Source organism: Thalassophryne amazonica, chromosome 14 (genome assembly GCF_902500255.1).
Source record: "Thalassophryne amazonica chromosome 14, fThaAma1.1, whole genome shotgun sequence".
NCBI classification, from domain to species: Eukaryota; Metazoa; Chordata; class Actinopteri; order Batrachoidiformes; family Batrachoididae; genus Thalassophryne; species Thalassophryne amazonica.
This window is the reverse complement of record NC_047116.1, coordinates 24,613,443-24,628,514: the sequence shown is the minus strand read 5'-3', so window position 1 is coordinate 24,628,514 and position 15,072 is coordinate 24,613,443. Positions and strand designations below refer to the sequence as shown.

The 15,072-nt window shown below is 41.7% G+C and overlaps 1 protein-coding gene across 5 annotated transcripts in view; it reads right to left on the bottom strand.

Annotated features, from left to right (window-relative positions):
• The window catches only part of mid1 (midline 1), a 96,960-nt gene that overhangs the window by 35,009 nt on the left and 46,879 nt on the right, over positions 1-15,072 (bottom strand). The window contains exon 1 of one of the 5 annotated variants that reach the window (XM_034186441.1): positions 4,685-4,881. The exons of the other annotated variants lie outside the window; for them this stretch is intronic. The gene's annotated coding sequence lies outside the window, so the exon portion shown is untranslated. Of the gene's footprint in view, positions 1-4,684; positions 4,882-15,072 lie in introns of those variants that run through there. 5 annotated transcript variants of the gene reach the window in all.

The window sequence follows — 15,072 nt, the reverse complement described above, 5'->3', positions numbered from 1 at the left end:
ATCAATTTTGCTGTTGCAGTACTCTTGCATGTGTTCCTCTCTGTATTGTAGTCTGTAGGCCAGCAGGACAGCGAGGACTGACAGCTCAGCCAGGCAGAAGTCTATTGGCCTGCTTGCTGATGGCTGGGGCTCGGCACTATCACAGACACTGAGGCCTTTGTTCCCGGACGATCAGACACCCCAGCTGCGAGCGGACCCACTGCACTCACAAAGTCGCTCCATGTGACCTCTCTACCTCCACTCATTAAGTGTGAATAAGGCAAAAGCTCATTATCAGGACAGTTAGACATAAGAAGCCTTTTGAAGCCACTGAGGAGGCAACAATTGCCTTTGCAGGCTGCAAAGGCATTGATTTTGCTCAAAACCTCAGTGTACGGCACAAGACAGGCCGGAACTGCTGCAAATCTCTGACGATTATTTTGTGTCTGTAACCCTTCGTTTTGATGCTTTTTGTTGTTGCTTTTTGTTACAGGCAAAGCAGTAAATGCATCCAGTCTTCAAGATATGAGAATCAAAAACTTGCGTCTACTAACGTTGTTGAACATCAAGGCTTTTAATACGTAGTAATATTATTTCATGGCTTCCATTTGATTCTGAATTCAACAGCTTAAGTTAAAAGCATGTTGTGCAAAGGAGCAACTGAATTCTAAACTGGAGAGTGTTCTCAGAGCATGTGCAGCCCCAAATACTTCACATATACAGTATCTCTCTAAGTAGTGATAAATGATAGTAGGATTACACAGAAATGACAAAACTGATTTTCTTGAGACTTGGAGGAAGAAGGAAGAATTTATGTACCTTTTGAGTGGATACAATTAAGGCAGCAGATCCAGGATTTATTTATTTATAACTTTTTTAACATTTCAATTTAAGGCATTTTTCAACATTTCTTAAAAATTTCTCAAGAGATAACATAGATAGTAGCATCTTATATTCTCATGTTATACTTGTACATAGAGTTTGTTATTGCACCGTGCTGTAGAATTTTATAATTATAACTATTTATAGTTTTTTTCCCCACTTTATCTGTTTACACTGAAAAAAGGAGAAGCTCTTTCCAGTTTCATTGTACATTTTGTATAATGACAATAAAGGGAATTCTACTGTATTCTTCTATATTAGCACTGTACATATGTGTGATTATTATTACTATTATCTCTGCAAAATAGGGCATTGTTTTGTGAATTTTCAAAGTTGAAGAGGGGCTGAATCCAGACCCTTAATTATATCTGCTCCAAAGGTTTATGATTTGTTCCTTGCTCCATAGCTCAACCTTACACCAAGTTTCGAGAAAATTGGTTTGTTAGTTTTTGCATAATCCTGCTAACAGACAAGTCACAAAAACCCTCCATGGGGGACGTAATAAAGTATTTCTGAATTATTCATTGATGCACAGAAAATTTCAGTGAATATGTATTGTGCCATTCTAGTTTTAAATCAACTCTTTTGCTGTGATAAATCAACTCTATCACAGTGTTAATTCAGCTGTATTGGAATGTCAAACCAACTCTATCAAAGTGTTAAATCAGCTCAATTATAATGTTAACCCCTTAACGCCTGAATTTATATAGCTGTATATAAAAAAATGTTTTGTGTGTGTTTTTGCCTTTAAGTAGATGGTAAATAATGTTGAGATTAATTACACTTTTGCACAAAAAATAAATTGTTATTTTGGTATTTTGGTCATAATTTATGTTATAATAATAATAATGGTATGTTGCAAATTTGCGACAACAGGCATACTGGTTAATTTGGTATGTTGCAGATTTGAGTCAAATATTGTATCATATATGCGACAATAGGCGTTAAGGGGTTAAACCAACTCTGTCAGAGTGTTAATTCAACTCAATCTGAATGTTAAACGAAATGTGTCTTGAATCAGCTCAATTGAAATATTAAACCAACTCTATGAGAGTGTTAAACCAACTATCAGAATGTTAAATCAACTCTAACAGAGTGTTAATTCAACTCTATTGGAATGTTAAACCAACTCTGTCAGAGTGTTAATTCAATTGCATTAAACAAAATGTATCAGAGTTTTAAATCAGCTCTGTCGGAATGTTAAACCAACTCTGTCAGAGTGTTAAATCAGTTCTTTCACAATGTTAAACCAACTCTGTCAGAGTGTTAAACCAACTCTGTCAGAGTGTTAAATCAGTTCTTTCACAATGTTAAACCAATTCTGTCAGAATGTTAAACCAACTCTGTCAGTGTGTTAAATAAGCTATATCGGAATGTTAATCCAACTCAATCAGAGTATTAAATCAGCTGTATTATATTACTGTTGATCAACTTGACTGAACACAAGGACTGATTTAACACTATGGGAGAGTTTGAGTAATACTATATACCAAGGGTGGGCAATTAATTTTTACAAGGGGCCACATAGGGAACCTGAATTATGTCCGAGGGCCACACCATCGATAACTCGGCTGTCTCCATTACAAATTTTACAAATAATTACCTATTTAATAGCTTTTATGGGTAATTTTTATTCTTGTAATAATATGTAAATATTTAAATATACCTAAATAAGCCTCTCTAATGATTTGCAACACACAAGCTTGACATTTTTAATATATGTAATAATAATGACAGACCTCATGAGGGCCGGACAGAGACATGCAAAGGGCCGCATGTGGCCCCCGGGCCGCAGTTTGCCCAGGTCTGCTATATACTGTACTTTCTGCAGTGTTAATTTAACACTGCAAAAGGTACTGTGTATGTGCAAACCACACTGATAAAATGAGATGTATTCAGTTGCTTGTGAAATGAAATCACCTGTCAGATCTTTTATCTTTGCTTTGCAGGTTACATTGCAGTTAGTGTTCTGCCAAACTGGTTAAAGCGGTTCGGACCTGATTCTAACAGACTGCCCCAAATACAAAAATGAATAAAGACCTTTGTGTGACACACACAATGGGCCTCATGTATCAATGTTGCACACTTGTGGCGTAAATTTATGGCGTAAACTTGAAATACACCAAAGTCGCCGTGACATGTATCAAGCATTGCGCACCTGCCCATTTCTGGCGTACGCCTGACGTGATCTTGATAAATGCGGCGGGTGGAAACGATCGTAATTATAATAAACACGCCCATAAATATTCAGACTCCGCTTCAGACACACCCTCATTTTACGACATAGAAGCCGGAAAGACGGCAATGAAAAAGAACTCCATCAATCACGCCGCGTGCCAATAGAGCGTCAAAAGCAGCCATCGTATCAATTGTCAATTATCAATATAATCAATAAAGTGTTACAGTGGTCCCTCATTAATCGCTGGAGTTACGTTCTAAAAAATAGCCCGTAATACGTGAAACCGCGACGTAGTCAGCGTTATTTTTTACAATTATTATAGACGTTTCAAAGCTGTAAAACCCCTCACTACACAGTTTATACACTTTCTCAATCAGGCATGAACATTTTCTCACTTTTCTCTCGTTTGTAAACACTCTCAAAGTTCAAACCTTAGTAGGAAAATAATACCAAACTGTTTTCAGGCCCAAACATTTGTTTGAGAAATAAAAATAGAACGTTTTCCTAGAAATAATTATGATGGCATTTAGAACTAACGAATTAATTTTAACGATCAACGAACGAGATCGGACACATAAGAAATTATTAATAGTGACTGACCAGTATTTCACAGATCGCTCCTCTGCATCCTGACGTCGCGCCTTTTTCCACTCACATCTCGCTGCAGCAGGTGTTTGTTTCCATGTGACAAACACAGTTATGAGTAGTTGTTGGTGCTCTTTTGTCTTCTGGGCAACAAGATTCTTATAAACAGATACGCAGAACACAGAACACTGTAAAAAAGGCATGCAAAATTGGACTAAATACTCCGCGAGACTCCGAGGCCACGACAGGTGAACGGCGTTATAGCGAGAGACCACTGTATTCTCTTTTCACATGTCAATAATTCTTGACATGTGGATATTTGCCCGCTCAATTAATAAGACACGCCTAATCTGTCGGATTTCTTTATTTTTTAAATGTATTTCTGTATTTATTTTATTGTGACAACCGAATGGAGACGACAAAACCTGGCTGCAGTACGGGCGAATTAATGGAATGACGAAACTACAGTTATTATCAATTTCATTGTCTAAAACGATCACACCACATAAAGTTAAGCTCAGCGCTGCTCTGGCTCCAGGCTCGAAGTCTGGAGAAAAAGGCGAGCAGCGCTTTCCTTCCTGTCAGCGCCACGGATCGTGCTCCATAACAATCCTGCAACAGTGGGATTTGTATTGATTATTATGTAGTATAATCAGGAAAGTGTTATTTATGTAACATATGCATTGATTTGTATAATGGCACTGTTTATCATGTTGATCATCTTCATTTTTATGTGGATTCCAGCGCTGGTTCATTTTGGTGTATAATTTATGCCACCTCTTGACCTGGTGTATATTTTCAGCGCAGCGTACGCCAACGACCACATTGATAAATGCCAAGTAGCGCAGCCGTTTTGGCGTACACCCCATATACGCTCAAATATCGCCGTACGCAACGTTGATACATGAGGCCCAATGTGAGGAAAGTCATCATCTGATGTCATCGTCTATAGTTAAATCCCCTGAAGTTACAAAAAGCTTGTAAAATTACACTATGGCAAAGAGCCACAGCACACTGGTGTTACAGCACATACAAGCCCCATTCATACACTTTACCCACCGATGGATTTCGCACCCCTTTGCACTGCTGAGACATGCTGGCTGAACAAAAACTTCTGCCTTGAATCATGGAAATAGATTTATAAGAGCATTAAAAGCAGCATGCTGTCAAGTTGAGGATCCAGACGGCCCGAGTCCTCCCAAACCCAATAATCCTGCAGCAGGTCTGTCATTTACCAAAAGACTGAGCAAGAGGCAGCAAGCACAACAGGAAAAGTTGCCCGACAATTCCAGGAAAGCCAGCTCCACCTACAGCTGGAGAGCTGGCCGGTACTGGAAGGAGAGAGAGAGAGAGAGAGAGAGAGCAGACAAGAGAATGTAAGGGAGAGAGTGAGAGAGCGGGTGGAAATAATCAGCAGTGCTCATGTCCTCACTGGCAGGTTAATGTGCTCTCAGCCCAGCCCATTCAGATATTCAGAGTCAGGATCCGTTTCAGGTTTCCTCTACTGTCCTTTTGCTTTTTTTTTTTTTGTGTGTAGTATAATGGAATTGTACTTTTACCACCCCATTCCAGACATACAGAGCTGAGGAGGAGCAGATGGGACAGAGGTTTGACACTCTGATTCAAATGATCCAAAGCTCACCAGACATGTTCTGTGCTCATAGAAGGAATCATTTGAATTGTTTTCTGGACTGTCTTTTTTTTTCTCCTAGTTTTTGAGGTACTTATGTGACTTGTGTCAAAAAATAATGCTGTAACAATACACAAAAATGAGGATTTCCTAAGTTTTCAGTACAAGAAACACAACATTAATGATATTTAGCCTTTGTTCTTTAAGCTTGTGTGTGAATGATTAGTCTTTCCAGATTGTTTTCAGAGTGGACTTGCTTTTGTGTGTGTGTGTGTGTGTACGCAGATGCTCCAAGTGCTTTAAAGTTGAAAATCCCTAAACTTTTCAGACAGACAGTGTGATTTCTCACACACAGTCTATCACGAGAGAGAGAGAGAGAGAGAGAGAGAGATAAATAACTCATCTTTTGTAGACTGGAGAGATGCTTGGTTCTTGCCGAGGGTGAGTACTTTTTACAAATCCTACATACAGGCTTTTTCACACCCAAAGAAAATTGTGATACTGTTCCCTCACTCGTTTCCTTCTTGCACAGCCACTCAGTTTAGAATTGCCTACTCCAGACAGATTTGCCATGCAGCACCATACTGTTTATATTTCTTAATGATTAAATCAGTTTTTCCAGTGACAACCACCGAAGCCTGTAACTCCTTCAGAGTTGTGTGGGTGTCTCAGTAGCTTCCCTCACTTGTTTCCTTCTTGCATAGTCACACAGCATTTTAGAACTGCCTACTCGAAACAGATTACCATACAGTGCCATACTGGTTGTATTTGTTAATGGTTGTTCCATTGTTCTCCCCCTCGAACTGCCACCTTATCATGGTGGGGGAGTTTGCGTACCCGGATGATCCTACGAGCTATGTTGTCGGGGGCTTCGTGCCCCTGGTAGGGTCTCCCAAGGCAAACAGGTCCTAGGTGATGGGTCAGACTAAGGGCAGTTCAGTAGCTCCCATGACCAGCATGAAATCAAGGACTGAGACGTCGCCCGGTATGGCGGGGCCCCACCCTGGAGCCAGGCCTGGGGTTGGGGCTTGTGCGCGAGTGCCTGGTGGTCAGACCTTAGCCTACAGGGCCTGGTGGGGCTCAGCCCGAAAGAGCGACGTGGGCCTGCCCTCCTGTGGGTTCACCACCTGCACAGGGGGGCCATGGGGGTCTGGTGCAGAGAGGAGTGGGTGGTTTGCTCGAACTGCTGCCCCTGCGACCCGACTACGGATGAAGCGGAAGAAAATGGAATGGAATGTTCCTTTGTTTGAATCCCCCATCAGCCAAGATACTCATTCAGGTGCCCTTGAACAAGGTTCTTATCACAAAGTTGTTCCCGGTGCACAGCACACTGACATCAACTGACATTGGCGTGTCAATAGGTGAATGTGAAGCAAGTCTGGGGGTTCACACTGGTGCTGCAAAATTGCACATACACCACACCACAGAACTGCCCTGGGTCCTAGATGGCAACCAGTCAGGAACACAATTGATCTGTCTCCACCGCTCAGTAACAACTATCTATCTGCCACAGCCAGGGAAAAGACATGTGCTTGCTGGATCATGCACATAGAAATGCGCTACATGGCCAAAATGTCATAACTCAAAATACTCCCTACGTAACCTCTCTTTTGGCACAAACTCATTCCAGTGGGACTTAGTGTCTTCTGCAAAGACATCTGAATTGCCAAACACCTCCATCCAACAACCTCATGACTCTATAAGCTTTTCGGAGGCGTCACTACAAAACACTGAGCATCTGCAGAATTGTAGTCCATTGCATTCTGTTGATATAAATGAAGTCCAAGACATATTCAGAATCTTGAAAATGTTCATGTATCCATCCCCTGACTTGTCTAAAGAAACTGGCTTTAAAAGTGATGATTTGTGCCCAATTAGTTATGGGCTTTGAAAATGGAGGGCTGTAATTTGGAAGTGGTCAATTAAAGCTATACATACTGCATAGTGTACAACAAAACAAAGCAAACCAGAATTAAACAACGGAGAGTATGTGTAAATGGAGATGATACCATAACGTTACGTGATTACTGCAAATTATTGGTAGTAAACTCGGAACACTTTGGCAAAACATTTCTAGGTCTTTGCAACACAATGTGTTTCCAACCATGGCTCCTAAGTCCATATTGAAAAAGAATCTCTCACTTGCTGTGCAATTTGGTGCCTCATACAATCACCAACAGTTGCGAAATATTGCACTTGATTTGCCCCCTCTGGGGGCAACATAATAAAGCACAACACACGGTCTACGTGTGCGTGCTACCATGTGTCTCTTGTTCAAAAACAATGGTTCCGAGTCATGTCAGTCTCATGGCATTCTGTTCAGTCTCCTGAAAGGAAGAGATTGAAAGAATAAACGTCTTATTTGACAGTTGAGACTACAAATGAAAAGTGACAACACAAAACCCTCTTGCTATCAAAGTCTCTGCTGGCTGCATGTGAGAATCACCGCTGCACCATCTGCTTACTATGTGCCTGTATTTTCAGACACACCCCCGCAGTGCTCCGTTTCAATTCTCCTGTCACTCAGAGCAATCCCTAGAATGAAAATCCTCCCTGAGAGACAGATCCACGCTGTAAATATTAAAGATGTGCTAGAGTTCAGACAAAGCGGTGGGTGTGGGCTACAGCAATGGAAAGATGAGGATGGAAATCTGACAGGCTTTTACAAGTTTTTTCAATAGCCTCCAGCTGGGGAGGAATGTCCTATTTGGTGTCAGGAAACCAGGAAGGGCTGGTATGCACTTTTGAGAAGAATCAAGAAAAAGATGATAAAGCCTGTAGAGTCTGGTCTATAAAAAGTTCTTTCCAAGTTGTCTGATCTTATGCCGGTGTCACAGACCAAATGGTCCGCCCCTAAAGATTGGTCCACCTTTTGCATCTGCACATGCGTCATTTTGGACCACAGCTGCACGTCTGAGACAGAGTCGCTTCACCCAGCGCAATCAAATGGATTATTGGGATTATTAACTCATTGAGTGCCAGCCATTTTCAAAGTCCGGGACATCCCAGTGCCAGGATTTCTTCAGCATTTGAGTGTTTTTTCAAGACCCATAGAAAATTGAGTTCTATGTCCATGTCAACAACAAACATACCACAAGAAAAAAAAAAAGAAAAGAAATTGGCTCGATGATGCGTCTTTGGCGCGGGGCGTTGCTATCGGAAAAGACGCGTTTTAGAGTCAATGGCATCGAGTGAGTTAACCATCAGATGATAAAGGTAAAACCTCTTAAATCATTCTAAAGTCAGTTTTAAGCAGAAACAAGGCCGTTTTAAGGAGAAACTCTGCGAAATTCCGTGACACATTGAAATGTCCGATGCGCAGTGAATGCATCAGCTAGCAGCTCATATAGCCACGGCACTCTGATCGCTTCCGCCACCTTTTGTGATGAAATAATGCTGAATCTATGTGAAAATGATTGTTGTACAAAAGCTTCAGATATCTGTTGCTGAGATAGATGATGACTGGAGTGGAGTTTGAAGCAGAAACGAGGCGTTAATCCGTGAACCGAGTCATGAACCGGGTCATCGGGGGGACCGATTTTTAGGGGGACTGTTCAGTCGGCGACACTGGTGTGTCCGTCCCTAAAAATCAGTCCACCTTTTGCATATGCGCATGCGTCATTTTGGACCATAGCAGCACATCTGAGACAGAGTCTCTTCACCCAAAGCAATCAAATGGATTAATGGGATTATTAATCATCAGATGATAAAGGTAAAACCTCTTAAATCATTCTAAAGCCAGTTTTAAGCAGAAAAAGGGCCATTTTAAGCAGAAACTGCGAAATTCCGTGACAAGTTGAAATGTCTGACACGCAGTGAATGCATCAGCTAGCAGTTTATTTACCACGCCACTCTGATCACGTCCGTTGCCTTTTATGATGAAATAATTCTGACTTAATGTGGAAATGATCGTTGTACAAAAACTTCAGATATCTGTTGCTGAGATTGATGATAACTGGAGTGCAGTTTGAAGCAGAAACGAGGTGTTAATCCGTGAACTGCGTCATCGGGGGACCGATTTTTATGGGGAACATTCAGTCTGCGACAAGGCCAGAGGAAGTGTGCTTCTCAAAGAGCATATATGTATGGACTTGTTTTTTGTGTTAGATTTTAGCTAGATGCTAGATGGTAGTTAGATGTTAGATTTTAGTTTGACTATGTACTCAAAATTAAATACTTCAGTTTTGTTTTGGCTACACTTGATTGCCACAGCAGATCTGATATTGGTCCACACTGGGATTTGGCACAAGTGCTACATATTAGCAGTTCTACTTGGAGAAACCTGCACACTGCTCCTGGAGTTTACAGATGGACTTCCAGCCAAGTACCAGTAACCAGGACCTACTCTGCTTCACTTCTGCTATCTGACAGGATCTGGTCCGCTCAGAGGAACATGTGGCTGTGACAAAATTAAATACTACAATAGTATTGACTAAATACCTCATTATACAGTGTAACAATACCCCAATTATCTGGAGCTTCAACACAGTGGCAGGAGGTTAAAAATGCAAGTCTAGACATTCTCATATCCTCCATCTTCTTCTGGGGGATCTCAATACACTTCCCAAGTTAGATGGGATGTATACTCACTTCATTGTGTTTTGGGGTTTTGCTCAAAGTTTAATCCTAGTTGATGTGAACAGGAGATCTTGAAAGGCAGGTGTCCAGGAGCCGTCACAATCAGATGGCCAGACTACCTTAACTGGCTCCTTTGTATGTGAAGGAGGAATTACGGATATCACAATTCCTTGACCTGTGCCTAAAAGGGTTCAAGTAGGGTCATGAGTTAATTTGTGGTCAATGTACTTCATGGGGTATATCAGCAAAGTTATGGTCACTCCTACAATACTGTGGATGGCTGACAGTGGCCACAAGTTTTGGGATATTATGGCCCCAAAACATGTCACCTCTCTGCTGCCATCATGACAACATATAGCAACTTGTAGTGAGGTGGTAGGTCTTGGCAGACTCGTATGTACATAGTGCACCACACATGGCTATGAAGTTGTTGTCACAAAATGGTCAGGAACTGTGTAATGCCACAACATCTGGAAACAAAGAAATGACCATGATATCAATCCAGTTTTCAGATTTTGTCAATTATGCCCATCAGCAATAATCAGAGACATTATTGTCGAAGTGTTGCAAGTACTGAAAGGAGACATCTTGCAGTTATTTTGGACACTTGTAGTTTGCACAACCTCTTATTTTTCTGGTCACTATCCAACTTTGAAAAGACCTATGCCTCAATCAAAATGCAGTTTTTTGCTTTGAAAGGAAGAAGGAAACAGGTGCAGTTTCCTGGATCCAGGATAGGAAAATTTGCTGGTAAGTGGCTGGTGTCTGTACGTCCCGCAGTAAGGTCAGGGTCATCCTGTAATGGCTACAAGGAGTTTCCCCATTGTGTGACCACGTAAAACCCATAAAGTTGGCCATGGGGTTCGAGTGAGAGGCAATCAGGGGTGGGGTTGAGGAGGTTCGGGGATGTGTAGTCCTGTAGAAACTACTTCTGTAATGATTTTGTGTAAGATTAATTAAGCTCAGATGTGATTCTCTAAGCACAAAAATTCAATCACAGTTTAGTTCTGTTACATTCAATGAAACTCTAAAAAGAAAGAACCAAAGAAAAACAGAAAGAACCACTAAATATTTTGCCATCAAGACTGCCAGACCCAGGACATGTCTCATATATTTATAGCTATAACAGCTTATATTCAGATGATATAACAATTTGAGCAATGTTTGTTTTTGTTTGTTCCTCTTGTCCATCCAGGTCCAATTGACTGATTTCCACCCAAACTGCCATGTGGATAAAAGTCAACTCCGGTGTTTGTTTTGGCACAGGTCAAGGTCATTGGAGTCACACATTAATTTTCTATACCCACTTACTCCACTGAAGGGTGATCTATCCCTGCAGTCATAGGGTGAGAGGTGGGGTACACCCTGGACAGGATGCCAGTCTATTGCAGTGCCACATATGGACAGACCAACACATTCACACCTAACTGCCAATTTAAAGTTTCAAATTCACTAAACCTGCATGTCCTTTGAAGTGGGAGGGAACCCACGCAAATACGAGGAGAACATGCAAACCAGAAAGGCCCACCCAGGAAGAAATCCCATGACCTTCTGGCTGTGAGGCAACAGTGCTAACCACTGTGCCGCCTCATTGGAGTCAGAGGTCAAAATTTTCATTTTCACTCTGATGTCCACCAAAAGTAGTGACACATAAGATGGATTCTTGAATTATCCAGGTGAGATGAAATTTATTGGGGACAAGGCTATTGGGTCAGAGGTTAAAATTTAAGTTCTCTCCAATTTGCACCAAACGTGGCACATGTGGAGGTGCGTGTTAGTTTCCTACTCCTCCCAGGTTTTTTGCTGATTTCTATCAAATTTGGTATGTTAATGAAGGTTGACTCCTAAATTGCTCTGAAAGAATTCATTTTGGCAGAGGCCAAGATTCACAAATTAGTTTTCTGCTCGATTTGAAACAAATGTGTCACAAACATGGATTTCAGAACTGCACCAGCAAGGTCACCCAGAGGTCAATCACTGGGGCCAAAGGTTGTGTCTATTTTTCCTGTTTGTTGACCTGCTCCTCCCAGGATTGCACCGATTTTGACCAAATGCTATGTCAGTGAAAGTTGGCACCAAAACTGCCCTGAATGAAAATATTTTGGCAAAGCTTGAAGTCAAAGGAATTTTCTTTTCAACCTGTTTTGGACCCAATGTTGCCCACATTTGGGTGGATTCAAGAACTGCTCAGGAAAGGTCAGCCAGAGGTCAATCATTTGGCTGAAGGTCAATGTCATTGGGGTCAAATGTCAGATTGTCATGACCCTTACTGTCTTCATGCCCATGGGTACTATTACCTCAAAGATCAAAACTCTAACACCACATTTAATATAAACTGAAATGAACCCCAGAACTCTTATATCATCTTATATCTGCATATCAAACTATTTGTCTTTGTTTTCTTATGGACAAAGACTGTGAGAAATTATCTAATTATACCTGTGCATTTAATATTTTTATGGTTTAGGAAATAAAGGACAAGTTAATGATGAGTACTCATAGATACTAAAGGTGTGGTATTTAAATTAATTCATATTCTCTTCTCTTTGTCAGGCTTTAACAAGCTTAACATTTGGAATTGTATTTTATTAGGGCGTAATGGATCAATTAGCAATGAAACAATTACAGTGTGACAGATGGAGGGACAATTTCTTGCTCACGCACTCTCTAATCCTTTTGGTTACAGTCTTTTATTACCCCTAATGACGATTGTGAAGGACGTATTCATCAGCTGGGAGAACGTGATTACGCTTTGTCGTCTTTCCTTAGGCACACGCCTAACATATTTACGCGTAATCATGTGGTCACAACTGTTGCTGTGACCGATGCGGTTGCTCCCTGAACCAGTTGGATTCGACCTGATGAGATTTACTGCTGTGACATCACAGATCATCGCCACCTGAACTACAGCTGCACACATTATTGCCAGTACCTTACTGGTGTGAAGCGCATCGAGGCAGCTTTGCTGTGATTTGGTGCTGTATAAATCAAATTAATTAAAGTTTAATTGAATTACGAAACACTTGAGAGATAACAATTTAAACTGTTTATTGGTTAGGTTAATGACAAGAATAATATTTAGACTACTGAATGGAGCTCAACTGTGTTTTATTTGACACAGCAGGCTACGATGTGAACACTTTGGTAATCAATCAGCTGCAGCATTGTGTTTGTAGTCTATGGGCCAAACAGGTTTTCAGCAAGACCCTTTCACACCGGCCTGCATGGAGTTGCATATCTAGTACGCAGGAATGGCTGCGCATGCAAAGGGGAAGCTTGGCCCGCCTCTTCTTCTGTGGTTTTGAAGCTTCGCTGCCATTATAATAAAATCTAGCAATGCAGGTATGTACTGATAAAAAAAAAAAAAAGTAAAAGGATTTTTCACCAGACTGGTGTAGGCTAGCGTAAAATTGTGGAGGCATGGTGTGGTGTACAGTAGTGCAGTGTTGTGTAGACTTGCATACACTAGCGGAGTGTTGAGTAGACTTGCGTAGATTCAAGATTCAAACAAATTTATTGATCCCTAAAAGGACAATTCATATCACACCCAATTACTTCAGACAAAAAAAATACAGCAACTAATCCACAGTTATTACTAGTTGAACGTAATAATGGCTCATCAGAATTAAAACACCACACATATATATTTGATTGTTTATGTATGCTAAAATTTAAAACAGTCCGTCAACCAATTTGAGGAAATATGAGTGTGTGCGTGTGTGGTGGTGATGGTGGTGGGGGGGGGGGGGGGGTGTAGCAGTCTCACGCGCAGCCGTGAGCTTGGGGGAAAACGGAAAGCTGCAGCAGCTGAGCCGCGCTGCCTCCCAGTGGGGGAAAGAAGCGGCAGAGTGGAGGCCTGGGGGGAAGGGGGTAGGGTCAGAGACACAAGTGTTTGTGTGTGTGTGTGTGTGGGGGGGGGGGGGGGGGGGGGGGTAGAAATCTTGGTAGGGGAGGCATGCATCATGCGTGAGTGTGTAAAAGAATTTATATCAGTTTCTGTCCGTGTGTGCATAATGTCTGGAGTTGCCTTGACAACATCTGTAGGGGAGGGCAGAAAGATAAGAGGGGGAGCCAAGTGGTTCACCAAGGCCGTAGAGATCCTTCTGGTGGAAAAACAGCAGGGTGTTTTGACCTTCGATGGCTGATAAGCCTGCCATGTTTAGGGTTAATCAAAGAAACAGATGTTTCATTTATGGCTCCTCTGACCGACCAAATCCAATTTATGAGTATTTCCTGGTCTCCAACATCTTCCTCTGCAAGGCAGACAGTTGCTCCAAGATATTTTCCAACTTGCATCTGAGTTCAAGGGTTAACTTTGTCTGAGAGTGTACCGCTTTGCCCACTTCATTAATCATGACGGACAGGTGAGGGGTCATGGTTCTGGTAGCAGCCATCTTGCCAATTCTCCAGTAGGTCAGGGCAACACATAAACCAATGAGCACCAGCTCTCCTACTATAAAACCAAATAAAAATAAATCTTCGACATCCTCCACAGAGAGTGTAGCCAAGCACGCGATGCGCCACTTCTCCCAGGTGTCGAGAACATAGCCCGCAGGAAAGGTTCCATCTGGGCACGCAGGGTTCCCCAGCCCTGATTTCCTTGTTGAAAAAATGGTGTCAGTAGCATTCAGAGACCAGCTGAACAATTCCATGGTTATTCCAATATACAGTAGTTCGAAGAATTCACAGTCTGGAGAAGTTGGGACTTTTGAAGGTTGGAGAAGAGATAGAAAAGCACAGAGGGAGAGGAGAGAGGAGGACATGCGCCAATGTCCCAATCTATAACTTCCAGTGCTCTACACTGAAAGACTGCAAAAAATTGTATTTTTTGCATCCATTTTGCGAACCTCTTTGTGACCTTCAGCGTATTGCCATGTAGGGTTGCATAAGCTTGGTGTAGTCGGTACGCCGCATTACGCAACTCTACGTTGGCCCGCTGTGAAAGGGGCTTAAGGGAGCTAAACGTCATTCACAATCCAACCTCAGAATACACTGCAAGATGACTGCAACATCTTTAAATCTTAACCCCTGTCGGCCATGGTATACAGGATGCAACTGTTGTATTTTAAGTTTTGTTTAGTCCCCTTAAGTTGTACCAATTAGGTCAAAATTTGCTTTGTGTTTATGTACTGTTGGTCCTGTGTGTGTCTGTCTATGTGTCAACACAAAAACCCCAAGATTTTGGATGGTAAAATGTTTGAGAATCAGCCAAGGACAAAGTGATCTGAGTTTGACAAAA